This window comes from Parus major, chromosome 7 (assembly GCF_001522545.3).
Source record: "Parus major isolate Abel chromosome 7, Parus_major1.1, whole genome shotgun sequence".
Taxonomy (NCBI): Eukaryota; Metazoa; Chordata; class Aves; order Passeriformes; family Paridae; genus Parus; species Parus major.
The window spans coordinates 34082333-34101262 of record NC_031776.1 but is presented as its reverse complement, the minus strand read 5'-3'; the positions used below and the strand labels follow the sequence as shown (position 1 = coordinate 34101262).

At 38.6% G+C, this 18930-nt stretch overlaps 1 protein-coding gene across 16 annotated transcripts in view; it reads left to right on the top strand.

Moving 5' to 3' along the window:
• The window catches only part of GTDC1 (glycosyltransferase like domain containing 1), a 184545-nt gene that overhangs the window by 11722 nt on the left and 153893 nt on the right, over positions 1–18930 (top strand). For 12 of the 16 annotated variants that reach the window (XR_001522767.3, XR_001522765.3, XR_001522766.3 and 9 more), the window contains one exon: positions 10517–10717. The gene's annotated coding sequence lies outside the window, so the exon portion shown is untranslated. Of the gene's footprint in view, positions 1–6623; positions 6787–8522; positions 8599–10516; positions 10718–10995; positions 11164–18930 lie in introns of all 16 variants that reach the window. The other 4 variants (XM_015634566.3, XM_015634570.3, XM_015634564.3 and 1 more) reach the window with 3 other exon arrangements.

Sequence of the window (18930 nt, the reverse complement as noted above, 5' to 3'; positions counted from 1 at the left end):
AGCATCTTGCAAGATCTTCAGGTGAAGTCCTCTGAAGAATCACCTAAGTTGGAAGCTTTTTGTGTTATCCCACACAAAGGGGTACCTGATAAAAAAGGGGAAGAAAATTTTTTGCTAGCCAAGCCTTTAAGTGTAGAGTCTTTGAAAACAGTAGCAGTCTCTTGTCTCTGATGCTGCCTTACCCGTAAGCTGGAACTATGGCACCTTGCAGAAAGGTTAGGGTTCTGTTTGCTCCTGCTCCTGCAAGGCTTTGTTGCACGTAGTGACAGACTATCTGCATTTCTACCTGTGATTTAGCACCCTGGGGTCATTTGGGAAGCTCCAGAATCAGTTGTAGGCTCTCCTTGCCCTTTCAGGTTCTGTTAAAAAGATTCTTTGTAGTCATGGTGGCTCCATGAGGTACCTGCAGAGTCTGATGTCAGGGATGTTTCCTGCAGGATGGTGTTTATCCTGCAATAAATAATGTAGTCATGTTGTAGATCTGTTTTTGCATCTTGGTGCAGTCAGTAAAGACTGACAGGAGGGTTGGTAATTCCATCTTTCAGAAAGTTGAATTTAGAAGATTAGGTATCGAAATTGCTCCATAATTGAGTCTTCATTTTTCCAACTGTAAATCCAGTGTTTCAATTAACAAAACTAACAAAGACCATCACAGGCAGGTAAGCACAACCTGTTTTGTATGAAACCAAGCCTCCCAAATACTCCCCAGAAATTAGTCTAAGAACAGTTTTATTTTGAGGAATGCTTTGCTTGGGGTAGAGAAATAAAGATTTCCATGGGATTCACAGGCAAAATATAGCTCTCTACTGTGAAGTACTGGAAGCAGTGCTGGTGATGTGTCAGTTTAGGGTGGAGGAGAAAGGGCTTCCAATAATTCTAAGTTCCTTTTCCTTAGGAACATATTTTATGTAGCAGAATGGTTACTCAGGATAGGTAAATGGTAGCAAAATGCCACTGAGTGCTGTGCTAAAGACAAATTAATTACTAAATGTTACTTTTAAATCATAGACTCTCTTGCCTTAGTGAAGCACACACTGGGGTCCTTCTCTTATCCCTGTTCTTTCTCAGCTAGGGATTTTCTGTGTATTCTGTGCAGTTTCCTGTGGCTAGCTGTAAGGACATGAAGAATTGATAAAAATTGTCCTTTTGAAGGTAGTGAAAGGTCTAGAGTCAGTCTGATAAATAGAGAGGGATAACTTGTAATGATAAACACACAGTAGTGTCAAAACTGTTGTAAATTTTCAAAAACTACTTTTCATCCTCATCCAACCATGACTCAAATAAAGAACATTCCGTTTATGGCCTGCAGCACAATACAAGTTGTACTTTGCTAGCTTTCAGTTAAAGCGATGAACATATTACTTGAATTTTAGGAAAGAGAATTTGAAAACATACTATATTTAGGGTTTAGTCTTGAAGTTATAAGAATAACTAGTGGTTCTTGCTGTTGTTGCATCTTTCAGTGTTCATCTGCAAAGAATGACTTGATCAGAGTTGTCACTGGGAACATTTAGTTTTTCATGAAAAGTATTTTTGGGCAGCTTTTATTTGGAAGAATATGGGATAGAATATGAAAGAATGAGCCTAAGAAATTATAATTTATGTTTAAAGGTCACAAGTTATAATTGTTAGGGTGCAGTTTCTACAGTTAGTCTCTGAAAAAAGGTGTGTGCAAATCAGGCTAAAGCACTTCTCAAAGTGGGTCTTTGACATTGGAATTCTCATCATTTAATGTAGTTATCTTTTCAGATACTTGAGAATTGTATGATTTTATTCTAATTGGAATTTGGACACATTTAGGAATGAGCAGTCAGTTGTTCTGTGTTGTGTATGCATCTAACTCACATAATGTGAGAATTTGCATGAAAGCAGGTGTGATTTCATTCAGCCTCTCTAGTACACAAAAGAGTGTACAAAAGCCACAAAACTATGGTGTTGTAAATAAAAATCATAATTTCCCTACATTATTGAGCTTTATTTCCAGCCAAGGAGTAGTACATGGAAGTACTAATTTAGGGCATTTTTAGAATCATAGAAAGATTTGGAAGAGACCGTAAAGACCATATATATAATGTATAGAACATCCTGAAATAGGTAAAATCAAATCTCAGTTATGCAAACAAAAAGCAAGCATCAAAGTAGTTGTATATCCAGTGTTAATGATCTGTATTTCATATGAAAGGCTGACCTTTTTGGGACCTTTACTTCAGAACAGGCTGATCTGTTTCTCCCACAGTTGGAAGGGCATTTGGAAATTTGGTTGATCTTATTTTCTTCAGCGTAACTATCACAGGGAATGAGAGGGCCAGTTGCTGAGATTGCAGAGGACTGTGCAGCCCCAGGCATCTTCCACTATGTGCAAAGACTGATTCTGGTTAATGAAAAAATATAAAAATGAAGTGCCTAAGTGCAGACCAAACAGTGATTCAGATCAGGAAAAATATGATCCTTCCCTGTGACTTAAAATGGATGCATGAGGCTTATGTGTGATGGTTCATATAAATCAAGGCAAACGGGCATTAGATTGCACATTCATCACTCTGATTATCACTTGAATTGCTTAGCATTGTAACCTGGTAAGCACTGGCCAATGTTGGATTTAACTGTAAGAAAGTATTAGAAAATGATAGTCTGAATTTGATTTAATTGAATATGGTGGTCTAAAGCTCTGCCACTTGGAGTTTGAGGCAGAGAGAAATGGTCAAGAGCCTGCACATTCTGCATGTGGGCTTTTTTACATTTGGTGATCTCATTACTCAGGTATAAAGCAAGCATTTTACTTCAATAATAATCTATTTAAGATGCCCTTTTTAGACCAATAAAAACCTATTTAAAATATCCTATATTAAATATGTAAATTCTTTCCGGTGGCCAAATAAATTTTGTCCACAAAATTGTGTAACTTTAGCTTAAGCCACTTTTCAGCTTCCAGCCTCTTAATTGTTCTTTAATCTATGGAGTATAAAGAATTAAATGTGTCGAATCTTATTAAACTTTTGGTTCATTTCATTATGATCAGGGAGATGATTTACAGTTAGGGTTTTGAGATGTAGACCATTACTATTTTTGTAGACCAGCTCTCTTCCCTTTGCCTGTTTACTCCTAAGTGGGTAAAAAGGTCCAAGAGTATGTGGAGAAAATGTCTGGACTATGGTAAGGTACAGGTGAACAATCCTTCATCATTCTGTGCCTGGCTGGACAGTGATTCTGCCTGGAATTATGACCTTAAAGTTGTTCCTGTTGAGAGGGGCTGCAGATGTTTCAGGGTCACAAGTGAAGTTTCTCAACTGAGACTGATGTTGGGATGCACAGTTAAATATTTCCTTTTTATATTCTATATGCATAACTAGACCTAGGAAGGCCTGATAAGTGTGGAATTAGTGTTTATTTCCTTTTGTGTTAAATTAGACCTGTCACCAGATTTGTTCCTGGATTCTCATGCATCTTACACAGCCATTCCTGCTGCTTGTCATCCTCAGCTCTCCCTGTTTTTGCATTAGTGCGGGCTCTGTGGCACTTGATTTAACATCAGAAAAAAACTCCATCAGAACTTCTTAGTGTTGATGGCCTCTTTAATCACTTAGGATATTTTTTTTTGCATGGGACTGTAATTTTTGAGGGGGAAAAGAAATCCATATATTTTCATTGTTCATGCAAACTACAGATGGGAACCTCAAAGAGGAACACCGAGGGGCATCCTCTATTGGTTGTCCACAGTGTATTTGCTCGAGAAAAGAAACATTTTAAGGAATGTGACATGTGGTTCTTGATGCAGAAAAAAAGCTTCTCTATGCCTAATACATTGGAAAACATTTGTTCAAGAGCAACTCTCCCCTATGCAAAATTTGCCCCTGTAGTATTATTAAGGTCAGTATCCATGTAGGTTCTCATCCATAGTCATTGTGGTGCCTGAGGTCAGCTTGGGCTTGGAAATGCAACTTTAAGGAATGTTTTGTCTGGTCCTGTTAAAAAGAATCTCTGTAAGTATTTGTTTAGAAACTTATTTACTCCTACTTTTCCTGGGCTTGTCTACAGTTCCTGCTGAAAAAAAATAGCAGCTGTAAATGAAACATTGTGTCCTGCTTCACAAGGTTTATGGAAATAATCCTTACGTGTATACATACACTCATTGCCTGCTTTTTGGTATTAATTTGAAGGTGAATGTTTTCAGCTCTGGATGTTTAGTAGACTTTTCTGTGTGAAAAAATGTGTTGTGGGTTTTGTGAGAATGACTGTTTTAAGTTGATGAGTGCTACAGTCTGTGATCCAGGGAGGAATTATCAAAATGTTCTTTCATAAAAATCAAATAAATTGTGTAACTGATCAACTGGACAAATTCACATGTCCCTGTAGTTCTCTGAACATCCTGGCTTGACTCATTACTACCAGAGAGGTGTCTGCACTTCATCATGTGTTGGCATGTTCCCTGAGACTCAGCATTCCTCTTCTGTATTATTTCTTGATAGTTCTTTCATTAATCCTTCAAAAGTGCTGGACTGCTTAATGGAGTTGGAATAAAAATAATGCATTTTCAGAAAGTCTTCCAGTGTGTTCTGTTTGCTTTCTGCATCTCACTTAAGTGTTAATCAATTAAATGATTCTGATTCTAGTCACTCCCCAGGTTAGATCTCTGCAATACAGGCATGGATAAATGTACTCTGTAAATTAGGTGTGAAACGGTTGGGGAAATGCACAAGCTGCTGCTCTGCAGAGCCAAGGCAGGTCTGGCTGGGCTTTATTTTAGCTCATGTGTGGGCAGGCTGGCAAGGCTAGTGCTGAGCTGGAGAGAAGTGGATGTCCTGGGAAGAAATTGCTCCTGTAAGAAAATGCTCAGGTGTTCATTTTCTACTTGTTTCTATCTGTTTATTACTTGAGTTCTGTCACCTAGGCTGTTTTGTTCTGCTCTTCTGGTTTTTTTACACTTCTAAAGATCTTAGTTGGTAGTTGTGAGTCACAGACCATCAGTGCCATAGTTTTGCTTATAGATAGAACCAGAATTTTTTTACAAAAAATTGTTGCCAACTCTCTTTAAGGGTTATGCCTAAAAAGTAAAGCTTAGTTTATGATACTACATAAACAGTGAAAATAAAGCTTATGTTTCTTAGGTATCATATTATTTCAAAATTAGATTTATTATAGGTATGTTTTGATAGGCAGAATTGTAACTAGGAGTGACTCTTCTCTGGAAGTGAATGTCTGCTGAAGATGCCCAGTATTAATCTCTGATTGAATTGGCCTGTATATAATTACTTGGTTATTGATAGAAATCCACTTATGTGCTGTGTGAACAATGGAAAAAATCAGAAGTAAAAGTGCAGCTGGTTCCACTTGCCTGGTAAAGAATCTTCCAGTCTTGAAAATCCAGCTGTGGCAGACATGAAGACTAGAGATCTCGGCCTGCTGTAGTCTCCACTTAAGATACTTCCCCAAAATTCTTTTGCCTGCTCTGAAATCATTTCACTGAATATATCTTACCCCTAACATTCACATATTCAGCAACCTGCAAGTTCTGCTCAAGCTGTGAGTTTTAGAGGGTGTCTAATGTTCTGTTTAAAGGTGAGGATCCTGTTACATTTTTTTTCTTTAAATTTTATGAGCATTTTATATAATGATGTTCCTGTCATGCTTTTGGCCATGAATCAGCACAGCATTTCTGTGCAGGCTTTAATTGAAGCGTGGAGTTGTCTTGCTGTGCAAATGTTGAAGTCAGTGAGACTATTAATTAAAATTAAGTATCTGCATAAGTGCTTTTGCTAAAAATAAGTTGCTTCATAACAGCTTTGGGCCATATTTGGGAAGGAGGGGGTTGTTTTTTTTTTGAACTTTGGAAATAGGTATATAATTCTCTGAACTGCATGATGATAAAATGTAGCAGCAATACCAGAGGGCAGAACGCTGATGGGAAGAAGTGTGAGCTTTCTGCCTTGTCAGATGTCACCTAAGCTGCTATTTATTGATTTTTAGGCAGAATAAAACTGTTATGGCTTTTGTATTGCAGAGAGACTGGTGGAAAACTTGAGAAGTTACTGCTTAAGCTGCCACTGTAGTGGAAGCACACAAGTGACAGGAATCAATCAGTTCTTTATCTTCTGTTCTGAGTGCCTGGTTACAACTCTGTTTTTCATCAGTTACTTAAAGTTAGAGCTTCTCAGAGTGAGACTCCTTAGCTACTTGTGCTGTGTGTCATTTGTTTTCTAGCTATGTTTGAAACCATTGAAAATATTAGCAGGGAATACTGAGCTGTGGCTTTTCCCATATGTATTAGACAATTTACAATACAAATTTACTGTACAATTTACCTTATAAAATGATCTGATTTATTAATTCTCACAGTACCTTGGCAAAATAGCATCCTTTTATCTCCTCAGTCTAGCTCTTTACCAGACTCACTTTATCATGCCAGTGTGTTACTTTTTTCTGGATTTCTTTCAAAAATAGACTCCTTACAAGCTCTAGCACTTCTCACCTGCAGCAAACCAATAAATTAATAGTGGAGGGAAGAGCTCTCTGGAAATAAGGATAAGAGGAATGTGCACCAAGCTCCCTGTGCTGACAGGTTTCTCATTGCACCTTTCTGTCTCTTCCAATGCTGATCTTAAGGTTTCTGACTTGCCTTTTTGCAGGTATATGTGGTGTGCATAAATCACTGGCCACAGGAAAAGATGAGGGACCGTATTTCACATGATGCCAGCTGGGATCATGAGGTCACTCAGAGATGTGATGCAGGATTGGAGCACAGGTGTCTTCTGACCACAAGATGATTCTCCTGAGGTGCTTCAGCACAATGTGTGTTGGTATCTCCAGGCTATTGTTTTTCCATTGCTGCCGTTCTTAGTCTTTATCATTTATCATTTCCTCCATGATTAGTAACAGAAGCTGAGAATCCCACTTGTGTGTGAATAGTGATTCTTGCTGAACATCACATGGTTGTTTCTAAAAGTGGGACTCTGTAAGTTCCTATTCAAAGTCATTTTTTAATATTTTTGCTGGGGATGCATTTGCCTAGTGTCACTGGCAAAAGTTTCTGTAAAGCATTGTCACATGGACACAAAGCAAAATTTACATTGTTTGGGGAAAAATACCAATGTTGCCATCTTTACTATGAGCATGTCAGTTGCTCTTTATTGCTTTTTAAATTTGATTTTGTTGTTGTGTGGTGAGCTTTTCAATAAACATAGTGGTTTCATTTATACAACACTAGAATTATTGTTAATGCCCAGTTTCATACTGCGAATTACGTATGTAATATTGTGTCCAGTGGGATCCTGTATCACAGAATTTGCATAGTTATAGTGCTGGTGACATCGTATCTCATACAAAGAACCCAGGGACCTGATACAATATCAGTAAAACTGTCTCCTAGGTATGATTCAAACAGTTTTATTAGCAACATATGGGGTATGAAGGAGCCACAGAGGGTAGTTTTGAGTGTAAGGGTGCTGGCCTATCTTTTTCAGCCTGTAATTATATCAGTCCTCTTCTATGGCATTATTTGTTGCTGCTCTGGGATTGCAGAAAAATAACTACTAATATGATGACACAAAGGATCAGAATAAATTATAATTGTTGACTTTACAAGAAATTCATTGGCAAAAAGGCTTACTGTCCAAAGCTCGGGTGTCATTTCTGGTGTAGCTTCGGAGCTCAGCCACTTCACTAAATAAAATAGTTTTGAAAGCGTTGGGGTTTTCTGGCAACCTTATCCTGCTGTACTGGATGCTTTGTGATCTGACAGATACAAGGAAGAAACTTTTTGGCTGCATTTTGGTTTTTAATCTTAAGCTAAAGGAGTGCATTTTGTTTAATTGATAGTGGGATATTGAACTCTTGTTTCCCAAATGGAACATATTCTAATTAATCAGCTTGAAATAAAGAGTTCATAATTTAAATTATGACATTAAAAACTTGAGAAAATATAATTAGAAAATTACAGGAGTGCTCTGTTTAGTTGTACTTCTTAAAGTCATGAAATATAAAAAAATAACTTCTACATGTTGTAAAAGCGATAAAAGTTTGGGGGTTTAATGTTTCTGCCAGTTGGCTGAAGAGCCACAGTGTGTATGTAGCTATTAAAGAAAAATAGCATTTGACTCCTTCCCAGATAATTTTTTAAAATCCATGTGTTTTAAAACCCTGGGCTGAGCAATGCCTCTTTGCCCAAGAGCCTGTACAGGGAATTGGGACTGTTATTTGGACTTTAGTCAGAGTTAACTTCTGAATATTTTTATTCCTCATTGAGGTTCAGCATGGAACAAACAGTCTGGGACCTCTGTGCTGCTTCACTGATGTAGAAGCATCTTTTCATCTGCTTGTTCCCATTCCATACTGTGTTGATCTTACTATGGTTGCAATAATACAATATTTGATTTTATCTGGAAGGGATCCTTAGAATTGTTCGTCCCTTGTTTTCAGGTGGGATGAAACTTTTTTGAATAATTTCTCACTTAATTATGCATTAAACAAGATAATAATAGTAATAATAAAATCTAATTTATAACTTAATTGCTGAACTTCTTTCTTAGGGTTCAAGCTCTCTGCTGGCTCTTCACTGCTTTATGAGCTTTTCTGACTTCCAGAAACTTTTAAAGATAATTGCAGGTGATTGAGGAGCTATTTTAACTTGTTCCTATAGTATGCAACTGTAAAAGACCTCAGACTTTGCCAGTTTGTATTTGTTTTGAAAAATATCCTTTCATCCTGTATCTACTTAACTTCTTTTGGAGCTTGGACTGGAAACTCTCATAAATTTGCTGCTGTTGAGAATCTCAAGTTCTTCTGTGAAAACTGAAGTAAAATCATAGTAATTTTTTTAATTTTGAGAAATAAGTAGAAACATGTAGTGAGACTTGTGATTGAGAAGTGGACAGATGTCAGCTTGTAGGTGCATAAACATGACAATCTTCTGATCTTTGCGTGCAGTTGTCCCCTGGCTCCAACACAACCAGCTACAGGGTGAAATGGTCATTTCCAGTGTGCCTCAAAGTCAGCTTGCTCTTTAGACATCATTAAGCATAAACTTGTACTGTTTTAATGTAATTTTTTTGCCTTTTTAATGCCATTTTGCTTTTTTCATATTTTTTCTCCTTTTCCATATCATTTTTTGTTTGGAGTAGAAAGTTCACACCCACTTTGCTAAAGATGGTAAAGGAGTGATTTCTGAAATTAACTATTAAATAAAAAAAGTTATATAAACATATCTGGACATCACATCATAGGGACTTCAGAGCTGTCTCAGGAGCCTCTAGAGCCACTCATGTTAATTGTTGCATATCTTGTAAATGTGTTTATTTCAAAGTACTGGAAGCCTTCCAAGATATTTCTGTATTTAAAAGGGCAAAAAGGATGTCACAGTGGATTTAGCCCAGGACAAAATAAAGTAAAGGTTAACTTGGACTTCCATCAGTGAAAGCTTAAAAGCTAAAAATAAAAATAAATGCTGGTTACTACGGTTTTGTGATAGAAGGATTTGTGAGACAAAGCTGTTTTTTTTGGGTTTTTTTTAATAGGCTTCTGTGTCTGGCCTTTATTGCTATATTTAACTAATTTCTTTTGAAGCATTAAATCATTTGAATGCAGTATTTTGATATAAAAACTTAGGTTGTATGTAGCTGAGACAGAAAAGATTAAAAATGTCCTGTTGGAGTGTAACTTCTAATGAGATGAGAAAGGCCTACACCTTATGGTTCCCCAATGTGTTCATGGCCCACTTAATCAGCAGTTTCACTGGTGATTTCATTTTTGCTGCTTTATTTTTCAGATGATTCTTCAGCAAAGAATGCTGGAGAATTAGATCTGCAGTTAGTCACCTAGTTCAGTCATCAAAATACAGGAAAACTGTAGTTGTGACAGAAAACAGGCTGGGGGACCCCGCTGTGAGAATACAGGGATGACATGAGAGGAGGCAGAGAGAGCTGGGGCAGTTCAGCCTTGAGATGAATGGGCTCAGGGGCACAAACTGAAATAGAGGAAATTCTGTTAAAATGAGAAGTTTTTTGCTGTGAATGGCCAAACACTGGCACAAGTTGCCCTCAGAGGCTCCATCTGTGGAGATGCTCAGAACTGGAGGTGGTCCTGGGGACCTTTCTGCTCTGTTTTGGGCAGAGGGTTTGGTCTGGTCACTCTCTGGAGGCCCATGATTGTGGGATCTGCTGTTGTTTGCCTTGATCTCACACGTGGTCTGTCTTCACAAACATTATTAGACTAAGGAAGGCATTTGGGATAAATATTGGTGTGGTGTAGTATTGGGCAGTATTTGGATGGAGTTTCTTCACAGAATCACAGATTGGTTTGGGTTGGAAGAGACCTTGAAGATCATCCAATTCCAAGCACCTGCCAAGGGTAGGGACACTTTTCACTATCCCAGGTTGCTCCAAGCCCCATCTGGGGCTGGTCTTGAGCACTTCCAGGAATGGGGAGACCACAACCTCTCTGGACAATGTTTAGCCTCTTCTTAGCTTAAAACAGTTGGAAAGTTTGACCAGATGACCTCAAATTGTCTTCTCTTTTCTCCCCGCAGCTCTATTTAGGTTGAAGAATGCTACTGCAGTCAGGAAAATTGCACTTTGAAATCTGTCCATTGGACTGGAGCAGATAGGATGGATTGGAAGAAGTACTGCTCACCACTGAGATCTGTAGCCAAGATTCCCAAGCTGCTTTGGTGTGAAGACCTGTGAAGCAGCACCACCTGGTATTTTACTGCTCCCAGTTTTGAATGCAGGTAATTATGTTTCTGATAAATATGATGTGTTTGTTAGATGAAAAGGGAAAAGAATTCCCTGTTTGAGAGGCTTGATGGGTTTGGAATTCTTGGTGTTATTTAATGTCTACTAATAATTTTTTACTCTGCTTGCCCTGAAATGATGGCATGGTTCACATTGTACTTCCAATATATGGTAAGTCTGACTAGGTTACAGGTTTTGGGAATCAAAGGAATCTTTCTTTCAAGACACAATTAACAACATGCTTGATTTCTCTTTTTCTCCTTTTCAATCACAGCCTGGATTCATGTGGTTGCAGCAGAGAGGGAAGATGTTAAGATCATGAATGAAGTATGTCTGTTAACATTTAGGCTGCACTTGTACTTGCAAGTGGACTGGCTTCATGTGGCTGTAAAAGAGTGACAGACCTAAGTGACAGCTGGGACCTACAGCAAAATAGGAAGAGGTGACCCAAAATATTTGGCCATTCAGATGTATATGTATTTACCACCCCACTGCCTACCCCCAGAAAATCAACATGTTCAAACTAATGATAGTCAGCAGTGAAATGAGATTGTATTTCATAGTTTTGTTGGGGAAAATTAGTTTCCCTCACACTGAGAATTAATAAATTTGGTTGTATCTTCAAGTTAAAATGATGCTTTGGCATAATTTCTGTGCCTCTAAAACTGCTTTAAGCCTGGGCTGTTTAAGGAAAGAAGCTGGTGTGACATAGGTTATGTCAGTGCCATTCCTTCTCTTCTCCCCTTTCTTTTCCAGTAACTTCTTAATTCATCAGGTAACCTGTACCAAATTTACCAGAAGAGTAGGTGTTACAGGAAATAACAGACTTTCATCTACTCACATGAAATCCATGCCAAGGACTCTATATTTTTAAGCTGTGAATTAATTTATGATTAATGTTTTAATTATTTGTTTGTGTCCTCGTTTCTACCATGTTTTGAATTTAATTAAGTTTGAGGTACAGGAGTAAGCAACAAACTCCAGACCCTTCCTTCTTTCTCTAACTGCTTATAACCACCACAGTGCTTTCTCACTGGGGGATTTTGCCAGATCTGTGATGCTTCTGAGGCTGCTTCTTGCTCAGAAGTAGTCTCATGAACTGGGCAGAGATGAAAGGCATATTACCATGTAAAGGAGTGCTGTGTTCTGATGTGTGTCAGCCGGTGTTAAGGAACAGGTAGGACACCCCTGTCCTGAGCTGGGGACAAACAGCTTTATGTGGGAAGTGTCTCTGTCTCCCATGTAAGAGAACTTGATGTGATGACAGAAAAGAAGAAATGCAGTTCACACAAATATTACATATAGAGTAATTTTTTTACCATACACTGTTAAAAATTTATGTTCTGAATTAGTCCTCCTAATGTGCGGCCATCTATGATTTGCATTATATAGGATAAGGTTTTCAAAATTTTGAGTCTTTGAACCGCCATTGTCAGAAATGATTCAAACATTCAGGTGCCCAAGTCTCATTGCAACTCCATGAAATTTTCACCTTCTCCTTTGAAAATGCAGCTGAAGGTTACTTGGGTATTTTTTCTAGAATACTTTAGTTATGCACAGTTTCATCTGGTGTGGAGCACAGGGGAGTGCACAGGCACTGAAATACTCTGAGCACAAGCTAAGCAATCACAAGCCTGAGGACAAATGGGTGTTTATTGGGGTGAGTGAAGATCAGATTGACACCACCAGTGCTGTCCTTGGAGGTGACCAAATTCCAGTGTCTCTTTATTCCAGGTGTATCCTGGGTAGATAAACACAACCTGTCCACTTGTGACTCGTTTCACACTTCAGTGTGAAGTCAAGTGGCTCCATAAATGTTACTGATCTCCACATGCAGGCTTTGGCACTCAAGGGTTGTTGTTAAGTGTAAAAACAGAGGGTTGGTGTCAGCCTATCTAATTTTTCAAATTTACTGGAGGCTTACAAATGCTAAAGCTTAATTCAACACCAGGAAAAGAAGAAATTTTTCCCATTGAGGGTGAGGAGGCCCTGGCACAGGTTGTCCAGAGAAGCTGTGGCTGCCCCTGGATGTGTCCAAGGCCAGGTTGGATGGGGCTTGGGGCAGTGTGGGATAGTGGAATATCCCCTGCTTGTGGCAGGGGATTGTAACAAGCTATTCTTGAAGGTCCTTTCCAATCCAAATCATTCTGATACGCTGCTGTTTTCTACTGCTCTGCAGATGGTTACTGCTAGAAGCTTTGCTTTTTCTGAATTATGAAAACACAGCACTTTAAAATCTGAGGAATAAGTCTCAGTGCAAAGCACAATAATATCCTGAGTTCACACAGCAGCGGTGAGGAAGGAGCACAGACACTTCAATCGTGTGGTTACTACTGTGAATGTACTTCAGAGGCTAAAACTAGAACCCTTTCTCACTTTCCCCATGCAGAAGAAAAGACAAGTGCAGACCTTGAATTGGTACATGGTATGTACTCAGATCTGTTTCTACATAGGCTGATAGGTTTTTTTCCTGACAACTTAAATTTGAATATTATCTACTGGAAATTTCACAGGATTCTGGTAAACAGTTAATAATTTTTTTAGGTGATTTCCAGTTTGAAACTCATTAAATCACTGTTTCAGCATATTTGGTGTTGCTGTCTTCATTTGTTTTTTTGTTAATGAGACAAAGCTGGTGTAGTTACTCAGATGTTTACTGGGAAACAGCAGCTGCATGGGTGCTAGCTGGAACCTGCCAGTTCAGCTGGGCCAACGTGCTTGGTAGGACCCTGATGTAGTCAGAATGCATCTTGCAGAAGTCAATCATACAATGCAAATTTTGACTTGTATCTTTTATTTTTTTTTTTGTTTCTTTGTTTTTCTTTTTTTAAGTTTTCATAAATATATTCTTAGAGCAGAGCAATTCTAAGCATGTCTTATAGGCACACTTACAAACAATTTAAAAATGTTGCTTTGGATGGGCTCAAAGTCTTCTATATATGTAGTTTATGTAGAAATGTGTATTTTTATTTATATACATCCCATCACTTTAGAGATGTTTAACTTTTACTGGCTTAGAGGCCTTGTAGCAGAATAGGGGTGTGAATCTGTAGGAAGCAGTATTCTCACTGAGGCAGTCTGTGCAGAGCTCTTGATCCTGGCTCACCTGTAGCATCAAAGTTGTGGAATAAACCCTGGCTTTTTGAGTGTGGTAGTTTAGAAGCACTGAACGAGCTTTCTAGGCCGACTGGTTCATCTCAGGTTAGAATGGAAACTAAAACCCCTCCCTGCATGTAGAGGGGGAAGCCTAAAGAGGAAATAATGACTTAAAATATGCTTTCATCTGCTGTACTGAAAGTAGATAAAGGTGGGTTGGTTTTTTTTAAAACTTTTTATGCAGACAATCTGCGTTTTGTCATATAGTTTTTTGGCAATTCAATTATAGCCCTAAAAATGTGTAAGTGACTGTACAGCCCTAAAACCATTTGATGTAACCTAATTGTGTGTTCTGTGGTCAGAAAAATCTTACTGGTTGGGGGTTGCATGTTTTTAGTCTGTGAGGCTGTTGGCAGCTGAAAGAGTTGTGTATTTCTATATAATTTGTGAAGCTTCCAGTAATGAAAATTAAGTTATCATTGTGAAGCTTCCAGTTTTGACAGTGAGAATGGCCCTTCGATCTCTAAAGGCTGCTGGATTCTCCATATAAGTTGAAACCATAAACATTTTATGGCACAAGATGAGTTGCTGGGATTCAAACATAAATTTTAGAAAGAAAAAGGAAAAAAAAGGAGTGACTGCCTGCATCCGTGAATGTATTGAATTTCTGCAGTAAAGAACTGATATTTTGGTAATGTCTGGGCATTGGGAAATTATAAATTACAGGTGAGTTGAACCTGCAGACATTCTCTGGGTAGGAATGACTTTATTTTAGTAAAATAGCACTTTTTGTTCAGCTGTATTGTCCAGATTGCTGAAGAATTTTTCCAGATTAAGTATTTCTATGTATTATTCATTGTGGAAAGAGAATGGAGTTCAAGCCCATGGGCCAAAACCACAGTCTATAAGTTCCTTTTTTGCATAGAAGAGCATGCAGGAAAAAGGATATTTTCCTGTTCCTTCTTTGAAAATGAAGACAAAGGAGATTGACATTCTTTTACTCTTTAGTCAAGTGTCACTCATCCTGAAGTTGTAATAATCAATTCAGAATGGCTGCTTACACTTCTTTACAAAATTGGATGAAAGAGCTTTGCAGATAAGTTAAAGACCACAGGAAAAATAAAGCTCATAACTTCATAACTTTAAACTGAATTAGTTGTTTCTTTGAATTGCTTGTTTTTAGTCATGTTGCCATAGGTATCAAAGCAGCAAGCTATTATCATTCCTTTGTAAGGATTGCTGCTGTTTTATATTCACGTTGCAGCAGATCAAAGGATGGGTCTGCAGACACGGAAGGGAAGGTGTGTTGTTTCAAAGATATGCAAACACACCTAGAGTGAGCTGGTCCAGGTCCTGTGGATGCGCTGACAGGGATTTGCAGGTGGCAGCAGCATTGTTTCATTCCTGAAAATCTTTATCTTAGTTGCTAAAGCTTTTTTTCTGAGTTTTTTAGATCTCTGCCAGCTAAAACTTGCTCAGATGCTGCTGCTCCCTGCACTTACAGCTTTGCCTTGCTTCTTTGGAAGGACCTGGCTTGTTAACTGCTGAGTGTTAATGATACATCCTGCTCTTACTGATCTGTGTTCAGCTCTGCTTCAGCCAAAATGATGTCTCCATCTGAAGTGATTTGCAAAAAGCTATCAAAACTGTTGCCCAGAGAGGCTGTGGCTGCCCTGTTCCTGGGAGTGTTCAAGGCCAGGTTGGCTGGAGCTCTGAGCAACCTGGGATAGTGGAAGGTGGTGTCCCATGGCAGGGGGTTGGAATGAGATGACCTTTATGGTCCCTTCCAACCCAAACCTTCAATGATTAAGTCTTTGATACCTTGGAAGAAATCTGAAGACCTAAACATTCTCAGAATGGGGGAGTGTCTCAGTAATTCCTGCAGTGATTGTAACCAGCTGTGCATCTCTCTGTAAGCAGTGTACCAGTTACTGTCAGTCTGTGAATTAAATTTTGGTTTAGACTTTGGGGAGACCTTAGAACCACCTTCCAGTGCCTAATGGGGCTTCAAGAGAGCTGGAGGGAAACTTTGGACAAGGGCCTGGAGTGACAGAAGAAGAGGGAGTGGCTTCACACAGGCAGAGGGCAGGGTTAGATAGGATATAGGAAAGAAATTCTTCACTGTAAGGGTGGTGAGGCCCTGGCAGAGGGTGCCCAGAGAAGCTGGGCCTGCCCTTGGAAGTGTCCAAAGCCAGGCTGGATGGAACTTGGAGGAACCTGGGGTAGTGGAGGGTGTCCATCCCATGGTAGGAGATTTGGACCAAGATGATCTTTAAAGTTCATTCCTACCCAAACCATTCTGTGATCAAGGAATCAATAGGAAAAAAAACCCTAATTTTGGCATCAAAGGTAATGTATTAAGTGTTATTGCAATACATTCTGAGAAGTTCTGGATTAACCTTGTTCATAACTTTATATATGTGACGGCTGATAATTTAGGTGTGAGCCACTCATCTGCCTGATGCTGCTCCCCGTCACAAAGAAGTGATTGTTTTATTTATTTTTCAATAAGTGCATCTAGTCAAGTCATGGAAACACAAAACAAGCCCCAAAATCACTCTTGGAAGCAGAGCTGTTGGAACCTGTAGAGATACTTGTACCAAACCCAGGGTATTTGGGAATGATTATTATTGTTTTTATACTTACATCTTTTCATACTGTTTTTATATAGTGTCATTTCACTAAATAACAGTTTAGTTTAATCCTAACTTGAAAGACCTGCTTTAAAGCTGCATGCAGTGACTGATTTTCTTTTGAAGACTTGAATCTATTTACAGAATCTCACTACTGTTTTTAACTAACTTCTTTGCAATGTTTTCTTTCAACTTTGGAAATTCATTAGCTGTAAACCATGTGTAAAATGTCTTCAGTCTTTGAACTGATGTTTTATTTAGAAGTCTGGCATATCTGTGAATCTAAATTAAAAACAAAAAGCCATTTAGTGAGGAAATAGTTAATAACAAAACATTACAAATAGTGTCTGAAGAGGCTGTTGGTTTGCTCAGGAAGTTCTCATTTTCTATAATTTGCTGCCTCATTATTTGTAATAGTGAAACTGCTCCTTACCAATCATACCAATCCCTTACATGAAGAAATGAAAGTGGTGTTTACAGTTCTGGGTAGAAAATACTGAATTAGGCTTGCTGGGCCATACTTTGCATTGAAGTGAAATGTAAGAACCCAAACTATTGCCTGGCATTATCATTTCCACCTGATTGCAAACAGGATTCTTTGTATCTTTTTGGAATGGCTGAGATTCTCCAATGTTTATGACTGTATGCACCTCAAAACTTAATGTCAGCTGGTCTAAAACTGGAGTGAAAGAACCTGAAGGGGAGTATTCAGAGCTACTCCAGGAGCTGCACTGGTGGTGCCAGTGGATGGTGTTCTCTCCCCAGTTGTGATATGGGGTAATTTTTGCTCTGTTACTTCAAGACTGGGATTTTGGTAGTCACTAAACTTCTCTTTCTCATGGATGGTTGACCTTAAGAATCTTCTAGTTTGAATAAGTATGCTTTACCTTCTTTTTGCAGCCCCAAAATACTTGCTTTTTTAGTGCCATCAGTGCATAAACTCATGGTGGATAAATTGTAAGGTGGTTTTGTTTCTAATCAGTCATTGAGGTATATATTTCAATAATTATGTAAAGTTAAGTAGCTTCTGTAAAAAGTTGCTGACTTGCACTTTTTTCTTGTTTTTAAAGCATCATTATTTTTGTCAAAAAATTGTGTGCTAAGTAACAGGTGAACACAATTTGAGGGATGGAGCACCTCTCCTACAAGGAAAGGCTAAGAGAAGTAGGATTGTTCAGCCTGGAAAAGAGTAACTACAGGGTGATATAATTGTGAACTTCCAGAACATGAAGGAAGCCTACAAAATGGAGAGAGACTATTTATGTGGTCATGGAGTGACCAAGGGGGAATGGAGTCACACTGGAGGAGGACAGAGTGAGATGGGATATTGGGAAGGAGTTCCTCCCACAGGTTGCCCAGAGGAGTTGTGGCTGTTCCATCCCTGGAAATGTCCAAGGCTCAGTTGGACGGGGCTTGGAACAACCTGGGATAGTGGAAGGTGTTCCTGCCTGTGGCAGGACTGGATGAGATAAAGGTCCCTTCCAACCCAAACCATTCCATGGTTTTGTCTCTTAGTGAACAATATAAAATGATTATTTGCGACTCACATATGTTTTGTAACTGCTGCTTCTTCCTAAGCATCATCTTTCAGAAGGTTCAGTGTGTTCTCTTTGAATATAAAGCAGTTTGGTAACACTAGAAATGCTTTAGAGAACAGCAGCGAGTTGTTATATTGAAAGACTTGAAGAGGCAATACATTAGGCTAAAAGCAGTGGCAGTACCTGCACAGCTCACTGTACGTGCCCTTAAGTAAAAGATAATAATTAGTTCGTTATATTCCCCTGCAAACCTGCCCAAGTGTTGATGTTTATGAATTGCAGAGATCACCAGCTCGAGCTCTGAGCTGCCAGAGTTGTTTATGCCCTTTCAATTTTTAATGTACCAAAAAGATGTTTTGATGAGGGCATTTAATCCAAAGGGATTTTCATGCCATAATCGTACCTCTGGTGATTCCAGCACAAAAGTGAGGGTAGTTCTTCAAAATATTTTGAGTGCTAACTTCCACTTCAGTGTTAATAATGAACATTAAGAACATCTCTGAAAACATCTTCATATTTCGTTGGCCAAACAGGATTTGGTTGCTTGTGAGATGATGGTCATTAAAAGTGGTGAAGTATCTGCTGTTGGGTAGCCTGAGGAGTGTGAAGTTGCTCACAGCTTGGGGATACCTGCTTTGCTAATTAATTCATACACATTCAGCTCAGGCGATTTGCACTTCAATCAAAAGGAAATATTTGAGTAGAATCGACTTTCTCCAGCATTCTGGTACAGTGGGTGCTGCTGCTGTCTTCCCTAAAACCACAGGTGTAAGAACTTTGATTTAAATAAAAAGAAATATAAATGATAATAGCAAGTTTATGCAGGATGGGAGTAGTTTTTTGTATGAATAATTTGTAATACATTAAAAACTACATAGTGTGTATCCATGCTCATAATTAAGTGTATAATTTTTACCATGTATATTTTAAAGCATGTATATG